Here is a 13,229-nt window from a genome sequence, read left to right as displayed (position 1 = left end):
GGTAAGAGCACTGCACTGTGACAAGTGCTAAAATAGCTTGAGCTACCAAATATAGTAGGGTCCCACAAGGCAACAGATCAGTTCTACCTGAAGAAGAGAACCTGGCCCTTGATTGGAATCTTGAAGGATCAATAGGAGTTTACCAGGAAATGAAAGCAGTAAAGGAATTCAAGGCTGTGGACACAAAGTGTTCAGTGCCAAGAAGGTGCAAATGTCATGCAGCAGGGGAGACTGATCTGAGAAAAAGCTGCTGATGTACGTCTGCAGGAGTCTGATCATGAAGACATCTCTGTCTCACACTAAGGAATTTAGACTTATCCTATTGGGCTGACACCATTATAATGTTTCAAAGAGCAGTGTGAGATAATCCCCCTTTCTGGAACATTTTCTCTCCATCCTCTTCCTTTCTCATCCTTCAGGATTTCTTGCCCTTTATCTAAAGAAGGGCCTTTTTCTTCCCTTTCCTCATTGGAACCTAAGTTTCATGAGAGGTGAGGTCTTGACATGTCGGTGGATTGTTGTACCCCCATCAGCTAGGAGAGGACCTAGCACATAGTAAGTGCTCAGTAAATATTTGTTGCATAAATGAAAGGCTGTCTGCAAAGCCTGGGCTCACAACCATCTTTGTGATACCACTTTGACTGGGTCTGTTTTATTAATGAACCCACCTTGAAATAAATAGGGGATATTGTATTGGCCATGCTGGGGTATCCAACAAATAAAGTGGCAAAAAAGTAACATGTGGTGTCTAACTATTAAAAAGTAGCAGTCTGGGGACACCTGGGTGGTTCAGTGGGTTAAATCCTCTGCGTTAGGCTCCGGTCATGATCCCAGGGTCTTGGAATCAAGTGTCTGGCTCTCTGCTCAGCAGGGAGCCTGCTTCCCCGCCCCCCCTGCTTGCCTCTCAGCCTACTTGTGATCTCTGTCTGTCAAATAAATAAATAAATAATCTTTTAAAAGATAAAAAAAAAATAAAAAGTAGCAGTCTGTCAATTATCATATGATCTCTCTAATATGAGGAATTTGAGGGGCAAGACAGGGGGGTCATGGGGGAAGGGAGGGGAAGAAATGAAATAAGATGGGACCTGGGAAGGGAGACAAACAATAAAAGACTCTTAATCTCAGGAAACAAACTGAGGGTTCCTGGGGGAGGGGAGAGGGGAGGGGGAGGGATAGGGTGGCTGGGTGATGGAAATTGGGGAAGGTATGTGCTATGGTGAGTGCTGTGAATTGTGTAAGACTGAGGATTCACAGACCTGTACCCCTGAAACCAATAATATATACGGTAAATAAATAAATAAATAAATAAATAAGTTTATTTATTTATTTATTTATTTAATAAGTAAAATTTATTTATTTATTAGTCCCTGGGAATATCTGCCTTATTTCATTTATAGCAGCTCCAATGACCTAGAGGACTTTATGCATTAAAGTCACAATCACAGGAGCACCTCGGTGGCTCCGTGGGTTAAGCCTCTGCCTTTGGCTTAGGTCATGATCCCAGAGTCCTGGGATCAAGTCCTGCACCAGGCTTTCTGCTCAGTGCTCAGGAGCTTTCTGCTCCTCCCTCTCCCTCTGTCTGCCACTCTGCCGACTTGTGTTGGCATGCTCTCTCTCTCTCTCTCTTTCTCTCTGTCAAATAAATAAATAAAATATTCTAAAAAATAAAGTCACAATCACATCATTCTAAATATCAAAATACATTCCATCTTCCCAACCAAAATAAAGCACAGTGAGTCTAACTGGCTGGGAGGTGGCTCATTATTATCTCTGGTATGTTACTTTGCCTCAGTTTCCTTCACTGTAAAATAGATATCATAGTAGTAGTTTCCTTTTAGGGTTATAGTGAGGATTAAACCAAATACACAGGATGCACTTAGCACAAAGCTTGGCACACAGAAAATGCTCAGTGTTCACTTAGGCGATCGTTATTGTTAGCGATAGCATTAGATATTTATGAGGAAGATCGATGCATTTTTGTGAGAGGAGCTGAATTTTCCTTTCATAAACGTGCCCCTCCCTGTATGGCAGGCTCCAAACCTGACTACAAAGGACACAGATTTGGTATCTGTTCTTCCCCCAACAGTATCCTCAAACCTTCCTTTCATTTGTCTTTTTCCTTGACTAATAAACCATTCACCACTAATTACTTACAATCATTTTCTGCTGCATAGTTTTATATTTATTATGTTCACAGCTGTCTTACCTAGCAAGGATAGAAATCTATTATCTCATTATTATACCTGAGTCTCCTGACCACTGTGTCCCTGCCTTCCATTTGACTTCCTCCAAAAGTATCCTTTGGCAGGATAGGATTTTCCTTCCTCCACACTTCGTCCTTCCTATCCCCCCACATACCTTCTAAGGAAAGGGGGATTTAGGGCATACAAAAAAAGAGAGAGAAACTTTGTTAGTATATAAACTAAACTAGTTAAACTATGAGATATGACTATGCTATAAAAGATGGTCCAATATTTGTCTTATAGAGTGTCTGCTCTGAAAAATTCACTTACTCCCTCAAAAATACTTATTTAGCATATTCTATGTTCAAACTTTTGAGGATCTGTCTGTGAACAAAGCATATTGAATCCTTCCCTTTATTTTTAATTTATTTTTAATTTTTTAATTTCTTTTTTTGTGGTGCAGCCTGAGGCTCTGCATTTTTTTTATTTTTTCAGCATAACAGTATTCATTATTTTTGCACCACACCCAGTGCTCCATGCAATCCGTGCCCTCTACAAACCCACCACCGGGTTCCCCCAACCTCCCACCCCCTGCCCCTTCAAAACCCTCAGACTGTTTTTCAGAGTCCATAGTCTCTCATGGTTCACCTCCCCTTCCAATTTCCCTCAACTCCCTTCTCCTCTCCATCTCCTCCTTGTCCTCCATGCCATTTGTTATGCTCCACAAATAAGTGAAACCATATGATAATTGACTGTCTCTGCCTGACTTATTTCACTCAGCATAATCTCTTCCAGTCCTGTCCATGTTGCTACAAAAGTTGGTATCATCCTTTCTGATGGAGGCATAATACTCCATAGTGTATATGGACCACATCTTCCTTATCCATTCGTCTGTTGAAGGGCATCTTGATTCTTTCCACAGTTTGGCGACTGTGGCCATTGCTGCTAAAAACATTGGGGTACAGATGGCCCTTCTTTTCACTACATCTGTATCTTTGGGGTCAATACCCAGTAGTGCAATGGCAGGGTCATAGGGAAGCTCTATTTTTAATTTCTTGAGAGATCTCCACAGTGTTCTCCAAAGAGGCTGCACCAACTTGCATTCCCACCAACAGTGTAAGAGGGTTCCCCTTTCTCCACATCCTCTCTAACACATGTTGTTTCCTGTCTTGCTAATTTTGGCCATTCTAACTGGTGTAAGGTGGTATCTCAATGTGGTTTTAATTTGAATCTCCCTGATGGCTGGTGATGATGAACATTTTTTCATGTGTCTGATAGCCATTTGTATGTCTTCATTGGAGAAGTGTCTGTTCATATCTTCTGCCCATTTTTAATATGATTGTCTGTTTTGTGTGTGTTGAGTTTCAGGAGTTCTTTATAGATCCTGGATATCAACCTTTTGTCTGTACTGTCATTTGCAGATATCTTCTCCCATTCCATGGGTTGCCTATTTGTTTTCTTGACTGTTTCCTTTGCTGTGCAGAAGCTTTTGATCTTGATGAAGTCCCAAAAGTTTATTTTCGCTTTTGTTTCCTTTGTCTTTGGAGACATATCTCGAAAGAAGTTGCTGTGGCTGATATTGAAGAGGTTACTGCCTATGTTCTCCTCTAGGATTCTGTCTATACTGCCTAGAGCAATCTATACTTTTAATGCCATTCTGATCAAAATTCCACTGGTATTTTTCAAAGAGCTGGAGCAAATAATCCAAAAATTTGTATGGAATCAGAAGAGACCCCAAATCGCTAAGGAAATGTTGAAAAACAAAAATAAAACTGGGGGCATCACGTTACCTGATTTCAAGCTTTACTACAAAGCTGTGATCACCAAGACAGTATGGTACTGGCATAAAAACAGACACATAGACCAGTGGAACAGAGTAGAGAGCCCAGATATGGACCCTCAACTCTATGGCCAATTAATCTTCGACAAAACAGGAAAAAATACACAGTGGAAAAAAGACAGTCTCTTCAATAAATGGTGCTGGGAAAACTGGACAGCTATATGCAGAAGAATGAAACTTGACCATTCTCTTACACCGTACACAAAGATAAACTCAAAATGGATAAAAGATCTCAACGTGAGACAGGAATCTATCAAAATCCTTCCCTTTAATGAAGCATATCTTTTCATAGAAGAGACAAACAACAAATATGGTTGTCATTAAACAGTGATCAGTGTTAAGTAATTAAACAGGATAAGAGAATAGATGGTGTCGAGCACATTGTTTGGGGCAGTATGGTCAGAGCAGGATTTTTAAAGAGGCTCCACTGGACAATCAGAAGTTCGTATAGTACTTGAAGTATTTGATGCTTTCCTCTTGTGCATGAAGTTGAGACTCAACGGAAAGGGCGGGTGATAAAAACAAACAGACAAACAAAACACAGGATCATGGGGAAGGGGGAGGAAATTCCCAGATGCTCAGTGAAGATGGACTCTGCATGAAAAATTGAAGGCTATGTTCATATATAACATAATGTCCATGTGGTACATTATGAATAACCTGCTTGTTCAATGTCAGATTTCTGTGGTAGCATCATAGACTTCCAAATCTGTATCATTGGGTGTGGTCTTGAAGGTAGAATGAAGGGACCATGTCAGCCAATGGAAAGCAGGAATATTCCACACCATCTTTTCCTGGGCTCCAGTGGAGCAGACCCTAGCTTACTGAGTGGACAAGCAAATAACATGTCAGAGCTGCAGGTGGTAACTGCCAGACAGCCCCTCAAAAAGACATGAGAGGTAGGAAAGGAAAACCTTCTGATTGGTCCTATAGGCAGAGAATGCTGCCCATCTACGGAGGTAGCCACAAACATTTAGGTTTTCTATTTCTATTCTATTATGCTTACTAGTAAAATCCAGTATCATCCAGAAGTAAATCACTTACAGTTTAAAAAATTACTTTGCAGTTTAAAAATATTTAATTGGGGTGTCTGAGTGGCTCAGTTGGTTAAGCATTCAGCTCTTAATTTTAGATCAGGTAATATCTCAGGGTTGTGAGATCAAGCCCCACATTGGGCTCCATGCCCACTATGGATCCTGCTTAGAATTCTCTTTCTCCCTCTCCCTTGGCTCCTTCCACTTCCCTCTCTTTTAAAAAAAGTATTTAATTGTTTAAAGCAACTTTTACATACATTATTTCACTTTTTCTTCCATGAGAGAGACAAGGCAGGAATTGTTATCTAATTTTGTATATGAGGAAATTGAGACACTAAATGACTTATTCAAAGTCTCCCAAGTGATCCTAAGTTAAAAAAAAAAAAAAGTACACTGAGTAAGTAGAGAATTTGAACCCAGACTTTTCTCTTCCTTTAACCAAGCATTTACTGAGCTTCCTCCTTCAGCCCAGCACTCTTTGGAGTAGCAACAAGATGCAGAAATCATCAAGAAATATGCTTGTATAAATTTATGGGTAATCACTAACATTATGAACATATAAACTATAAATGATATAAAATATCATTCTTTTGAATTGAATTCATAGGGGAGGAAAAAAAACCCTCTACCTAAACCTCATACTTTATACAAAGTTAACTCAAAATGGACCAAATAACTACATGTAAAATGCAAAATTATAAAATCCCAAGAGAAAGCCATAGGAAAAAATCTTCAGGACCTAGGGCTACATGAAGAACTTAGCTATAAAGCCAAAATTATTTTACATAAAATAAAAAATGGATAAATAAGACTTCATCAAGATTTAAAATGTTTACTCTGCAAAAGGTCCTGATAAAGAGATGAAGATACAAGCTTACAGAATGGGAAAAATATTTACATATCTAGATATGATACATTTCTAGAATATATAGAAAATTTACAAAACTCAGTAACAAAAAAATCCATTTAGAAAATGGACAAAAGAGGGGCACCTGGGTGGCTCAGTGGGTTAAGCCTATGCCTTCGGGTCAGGTCATGATCTCAGGATCCTGGGATGGAGTCCCGCATGGGGCTCTCTGCTTGGTGGAGATCCTGCTTCCCCTTCTCTCTCTGCCTCTCTGCCTACTTGTGATCTCTCTCTGTCAAATAAATGCAGAAAATCTTTAAAAAAAAGAAAATGGACAAAAGATAAAAACAGACATTTTTAACAAAGAGAATATAGAGATGGCAAATAAACATGTGAAAGTTGTTCAATATCATCACAGAAATGCAAATTAAAACCACAATGACATATCTACACACCTTCAAAATGCCTAAAAAAAAAGTGATGCCAGTAAATGTTGAGGATATGAAGACACCAGATCATGCATCCTTTGCTGGTTAGAATATAAAATGATACAGTCACTCTGGAAAACAGTTTAGCAGTCTCTTTCAAAGCAAAAGAGGTGCTTACTGTATGACCCACTGTGTCCACTCTGTAATAATTGCCTCAGAGAAATGACAACTCAGGCCCACATAAAAATGTGTACACAAATGTTTTTTAGAGATTTTATTTATTTATTTGACACAGAAAAAGTACAAGTAGGCAGAGCAGTAGGTAGAGGGAGAGGGAGAACAGGCTCCCCTCCAAGCCAGGAGCCTGATGTGGGGCTCAATCCCAGGACACTGGGATCATGACCTGAGCCAAAGGCAGAGACTTAACTGACTGAGCCACCCTGGAGCCCCTGTACACAAATGCTTTTAACAGCTTTATTTGTAACAGCTAAAAACTGGAAGTAAAGTCCAGATGTCCTTCAGAAGAGGAATGGTTGAACAAAATGTGGTATATCCATATGATGGAATACTACTGAGTCATAAAAACATAACAGATTATTGATACACTCAACAATTTGGTGTACCTCAAAGATATAATGCTGAGTGCAACAAGCCAGTTTCAAAGGTCAAATATTATATGATTTTCATGGACATGCTATTATCAAAATGACAAAGTATAGAGATGGAGAATACATCATTAGTGCTTGCCAAGCATTAGTGATGGGTGGAGGGATGTGGGTGTTAATGTAAATGTGGTGATGGTACATTTCTGCATCTTGATTGTGGTGGCAGTTACATGAATCTACACATGAGATGAAGTTACATAAAACTACACATACACACATATACAAATGAAATAAAATCAAAGTTCTTTGGACTATATCAATGTCAATTTTTTTGTTTTGATATTATACTATTATTATGTAAGATATTAACATTGGAAGGAGCTGAGTAATAGGGATTCTATATGGGGCTTCTATGTACTATTTTTGCAACTTCCTGAAAATCCATAACCATTTCAAAATTAAAATTTTTTTTAAAGATTTTATTTATTCGAGAGAGAGAGAGAGTGCTCAGGAGTTGGGGGAGAAGCAGAGGGGAAAGGAAAGAAAATCCGAAGCAGACTTCATGCTGAGTGTGGAGCCCAACATGGGGCTCAACCTCATGACCCTGAGATCATGACCTTAGCCAAAACTAGATGTTGGATGCTTAATCGATTGGAGCCACCCACTTGCCCCCAAATTAAAATTTTTAAAAGTAACATGAATGGGAGCTTTGTGCACTTCTAAACACAATTCCTTCTAAGATGAGACATTCTGAAGAACAAAAACAGCATACAACAGCATGATATGGTAACAAGAAGGACTGGACCAAGAATGAGAATACCTTTGGCTATTATTTACCCTCTGTGGTTTCCACAGTTTTATTTTCTGTTTACAGACCTTGTTCCCCTGACGACATACTTACATGCCTATCTGACCTAGGTCAGGTCAATCACAATCCTGTATCTCTATGAATGTGGATTTTGCTCCATGAAATGGCATATAACCAAAGCCAGGCCACCCAGAATCTTCCTGTGGATTTTCCAGAGTTGGTGCTGAGCAGGAACAGGGAGGTTTCTCATCCCCACTGGATTTCAAAAAAGGAAGGATATGACCCCAATATCTGTCAGTAACCATATCCCTAGCTAACTGGAGGAATCCAAAAGACAAAGGGTAACATGCAGATAGGAGCTGTGCTGGGAGCTGGAGAAGGAGCAAGAAAGAGACCAAAAAGCAAAAAAGAGTCCAATTGCCACATGAGCCCTAGATCCACTAGATCCTAATGCCAGGACTGTCCTTCCCAGATACCTGAACCAACAAATTATTTTTTCAGCAATTATACATATATGTTGGATTTGCAAATAAAAGTTTTCTGAACTGTTTAATTTCTTAGGACCTCAATTTGTGCCTCTATAAAATAAGAATATCTGACGTATTTGCCTCCCAATTTTGCAGTAATAATCAAAAGAGACAGCACACATGAATGTTCTTTACAGCACTATAAAAATGTAAGGGAATGATATCTATTGTTATAGATGAAAGGAAATCTCAAAAACAAATCCAGCTCCTTTCCTGAAGATTTTTATAATTATTATATTCCAATAATTTCCAAAGCAGCATTGAGAATAAGAAACAAATATAAAATACTACCATAAATAAACAGATTATTATGATTCATGTTCAATGATTCATTTATGACTCAGAAACAGAGCACCAACATTGAAATATAAATACAAAAATCTTCTCTAAAATTTAAAAATCTAAGAAAGTTTAGAAATGTGTGTGAGAAACAGCTCTTGTGTCAGAATTTTTCAAATTGAGCTGTATTTCCATTTTGATCAGAAACGCCCCACTTGTATTGTATGAAGCCCCTTTGATATACTGCACATTGTGGTCAGATTCTTAACTGGACTAAAATCCTCAACAAGTTGCTTTCTTTTTACCTTAAATGGGTCAAATTTTGACTGAGCTCAAGATGGCTCCATTTTCTTAAATTATGAAGAGCCCAGCCTGACTACTTTATTGATATCAATTAATCTGATTCAAAGCTAGACATGTACTTGTATTTGGTAAGCCCACAAGACAGCTGTATCTGGCAAGGCTTTGCCCAACCATGGCAGCCTAGAACCCTGTGCAAAATGCAGCAGGTTCGTAAATCCACCCTCAGCAGTCAGCAGTCTATCTGGATTCCAGGAGCTATATGCAGCGCAGTGTACTACAATGTTACCCTACAAGCCACATCTAGCTTGTGCAAGAGGATATTGTTAAAGCATAAGGGTGGGAAGTCAAGTGTACCAAAGCCAAGAGAGAAAGCAATGAATATCACCAACCCTGCTAGCCTCTGAAGTGTCTGAAAACATAAAATCTTTAGGACTCACAGTGAGGTTAAGTAGTACTTTTAAGGGCAAGGCGACGAGGGGACGAGGAACCAATGAAAAGGTTGGTTTATTCACAATGAGATCTCTTGGTAGATTCACTCTTAGCAAGGGGTTTATTTTCCTTCCAGCAAGTGCCACTTGGTAACAAGGAAAGCCCTGGTTACCAAACTGTACTTTGATATATCCTGGAATGGAAAGGAATGAGCATACTTTGCCTCTACTATGAAACATCTATACTGAACCAAACCAATCTCCCCTTCACATTGGAGAGCCAAAGCAATGGTCATAATGCTGACCACGATTGATTGGATTCTCGTTCCCTCACAAGATAGTAGAGAATGGTGGTTGAGGACATAGTCTTACACTGAAGTGTAAACTACCTCAGTTCTAACCCCAATTTTACCATCCACTAGCCATGTAAGCCATCGATATGTCACTCCCCTTCTGTGTTCCCTTCTTGGCTATGGCCTTCTCTCCCTACCAATTCAGAGTTGCCATCACCTAGGGAGTTCTGTAGATTTCTCTCCTTGAAGACAGCCTATAGATAAGAGTAGAATCTTCCCTGATATTCTTTCAATCTCTGCAAAGCAAATTCACATGTCTTTTGGTTTTGAGAAGTATGCTCTTACTGTACCCTCTAGAATAACAGAGAGGACATCAGTGCACAATAACCATGGGAAAAGGTAGTTACAAGTTAAAAAAAAGAGTAGAAATATTCTTCTGGCACAGAAGATATCCGAGCAAATTATGGTTACAGAACAGAATGAAAATGATTTAAAAAAAAAAAAAAACTATGACATTGTAAAAATGCTAATACTTTGACAATTTAAAATAAAATCAGGGCATCTGGATGGCTCAGTGGGTTGAGCCTCTGCCTTTGGCTTGGGTCATGATCTCAGGGTCCTGGGACTGAGCCCCACATTGGGCTCTCTGCTCGGTGGGGAGCCTGCTTCCCCCTCTCTCTCTGCCTGCCTCTCTGCTTACTTATCATCTCTCTCTCTGTAAAACAAATAAATAAAATCTTTTAAAAAATAAAAAATAAAAATAAAATCATTGGGATCCATCTTAGGGGCTGCCTATCACAAATGTTTTAAAAATAAGACTGCCTACCCCCTCATTGTTTTAAATAATATTTTATTATCTTAAGATAAAACTTAAAAGATCTCATCTCTCTTTTAGAGAAGCAATAGTTACTTGAAATTTATAGATTTCTTCAGTTATACAGCCTCTTTTTTTTCTGTTAAATCAACTAAAATTGAATTTAATACTTCTCATTTAAAATAGAGAGGGGGCTCCTGTGTGGCTCAGTTGGTAAACATGTGCCCTCGGCTCAGGTCATGATACAGGGTCCTGGGATCAAGTCCAGGGTTCCTTGCTCAGTGGTGACTGTTTCTCCCCTTCCCTCTGCCTGATGCTCAAACTGTGTGTGCTCTCTCTCTCTGACAAATAAAAAAAAAATCTTAAGCATTTTTTTTAATAGCCAGTGTACTATGATCTCAACTAGTAAAATTTTACCTATTTATCTAGTTGTATAAATGCATAGATCAACATATATATTTATATTTCTTAATAACTGTGTCAAAATGAAGCAGATAATAGTTTTATCAACAATGTATGGGTAGGGCACCTGTGTGGCGCAGTCAGTTAAGCAACTGCCTTCAGCTCAAGTCATGATCCCAGGGTTCTGGGAGCCCACATTGGGCTCCCTGTTCAGTGGGGAGCCTGCTTCTCCCTCTGCCTGCTGCTCCCCCTGCTTGTGTGCTCTCTCTCCCTCTCTAGCTCCTGCTGGAGCTCCCTCTATCAAACAATAAATAAAATCTTTAAAACAAAGAGGCAACCCACAGATAGGAGAAGATACTCACAAATGACACTATAGACAATGGGCGGATATCCAAGATCTATAAAGAATTCCTCAAACTCAACACACACAAAACAGATAATCACATCAAAAAATGGGCAGAAGACATGAACAGACACTTCTCCAAAGAAGACATATAAATGGCTAACAGACACATGAAAAAATGTTCATCATCATTAGCCATCAGGGAGATGCAAATCAAAACCATACTGAGATACCACCTTACATCAGTTAGAATGGCCAAAATTAACAGGACAGTAAACAACAAGTGTTGAAGAGGATGTGGAGAAAGGGGAACCCTCTTATACTGTTGATGGGAATGCAAGTTGGTGCAGCCACTTTAGAAAACGGCGTGGAGATTCCTTAAGAAATTAAAAATAGAGCCACCCTATCACCCTGCAATTGCACTACTGGGTGTTTACCCCCAAGATACAGATGCAGTGAAAAGAAGGGCCATCTGTACCCCAATGTTCATGGCACCAATGGCCACAGTCACCAGACTGTGGGAAGAGCCAAGATGCCCTTCAACAGACAAATGGATAAAGAAGATGTGGTCCATATATACATATTGGTCCATATATACAATATTATGCCTCCATCAGAAAGGATGAAGACCCAACTTTTGTATCAACATGGACAGGACTACAGGAGATTATGCTGAGTAAAATAAGCCGAGCAGAGAAAGTCAATTATCATATGGCTTCATTTACTTATAGAGCATAAGGAATAACATGAAGGACATTAGGAGAAAGAAAGGAAAAGTGAGTTGGGGGAAATTGGAGGGGGAGATGAAGCATGAGACTATGGACTCTGAGAAACAAACTGAGGGTTTTGGAGGGGAGGGAGGTGGGGGATTGCTGAGTCTATTGGTAGGCATTAAGGAGGGCACATATTGCATAGAGCACTGGGTGTGGTGCATAAACAATGAATCTTGGGACACTGAAAAAATTAAATTAAATTTTAAAAAATCCTTTAAAAAATTTAAACATAGAACTACCTTATGACCCAGGAATTGCATTACTAGGTATTTATCCAAAGGATACAAAAATACAGAGTCAAAGGGGTACATATATCCCAATGTTTATAGCAGTATTATCAACAAGAGCCAACTTATGGTGTGAGTCCAATGTCCATTGACTGAGAATGTATAAATAAGATGTGGTACACACACACACACACACACACACACACACACACGAATATTACTCAGCCATCAAAAAGAATGAAATCTTGCCATTTGAAATGACATGGATGGAGCTAGAATGTATTACCCTAAGTGAAATAAATCAGTCAGGGAAAGACAAATACTGTATAATCTCATTTATGTGTGTAATTTGAGAAAGAACACAAATGAACATATAAGAAGGGGAAAAGAAAAAAAGGAGAGAGAAACAAGTCACAAGTGACTCTTTATGATAGAGAACAAAGTGAGGGTTGAGGGAGGGGGGTGGGTGAAGGATGGGCTAGATGGTTGATAGGGATTGAGCAGTACACCTTTTGTGATGAACACTGAGTGTTGTGTGTAAGTGATAAATCACTGAACTCTACTCCAGAAATCAATATTGCACTCTATGGTAACTAACAAAATTTAAATTAAAAAAAAAAAAGAATTCAAGTGCTCCTGAAGTAATTGAGTATGTTTAAAACTATTTCATCTAAAATTTCTCAGTTTGTAAAGGTTTTGATGTCCAATATACTGTCTTCAATATCACTATTACCCCATGAAGAAGCATCATTACTTTGCAGATAACATTTTTACTATTAACAAGATCACTAAGGAAACAAGAACAATTATTATATACAGTTCGGTTTGTGTTTCCATTTGAGAAAAGATGTAACTTACATTTGAGTCCTAACTACCAACACAAACATGCAGTAACCATATTTCAAATATTTGATTAGAGAATGGAACGTTGCTATTTACTAATGTCAAAGTGACCCTTTTCTGGAAAACAGGGCAACAAGTGACTCTTGTATGAAGCCATGGTAAAAAAATCAATCATGCTTGTGCAGTTGCTTTATTTTTTCATTCCTCCACTAAATCCTTCCACTGTTTGTATAGTTATTTCCAGAAACGATT

The sequence above is a fragment of the Lutra lutra genome, chromosome X, assembly GCF_902655055.1.
Source record: "Lutra lutra chromosome X, mLutLut1.2, whole genome shotgun sequence".
Classification (NCBI taxonomy): Eukaryota; Metazoa; Chordata; class Mammalia; order Carnivora; family Mustelidae; genus Lutra; species Lutra lutra.
The sequence above is the reverse complement of the archived record's forward strand: the minus strand, read 5'-3'. Positions refer to the sequence as shown.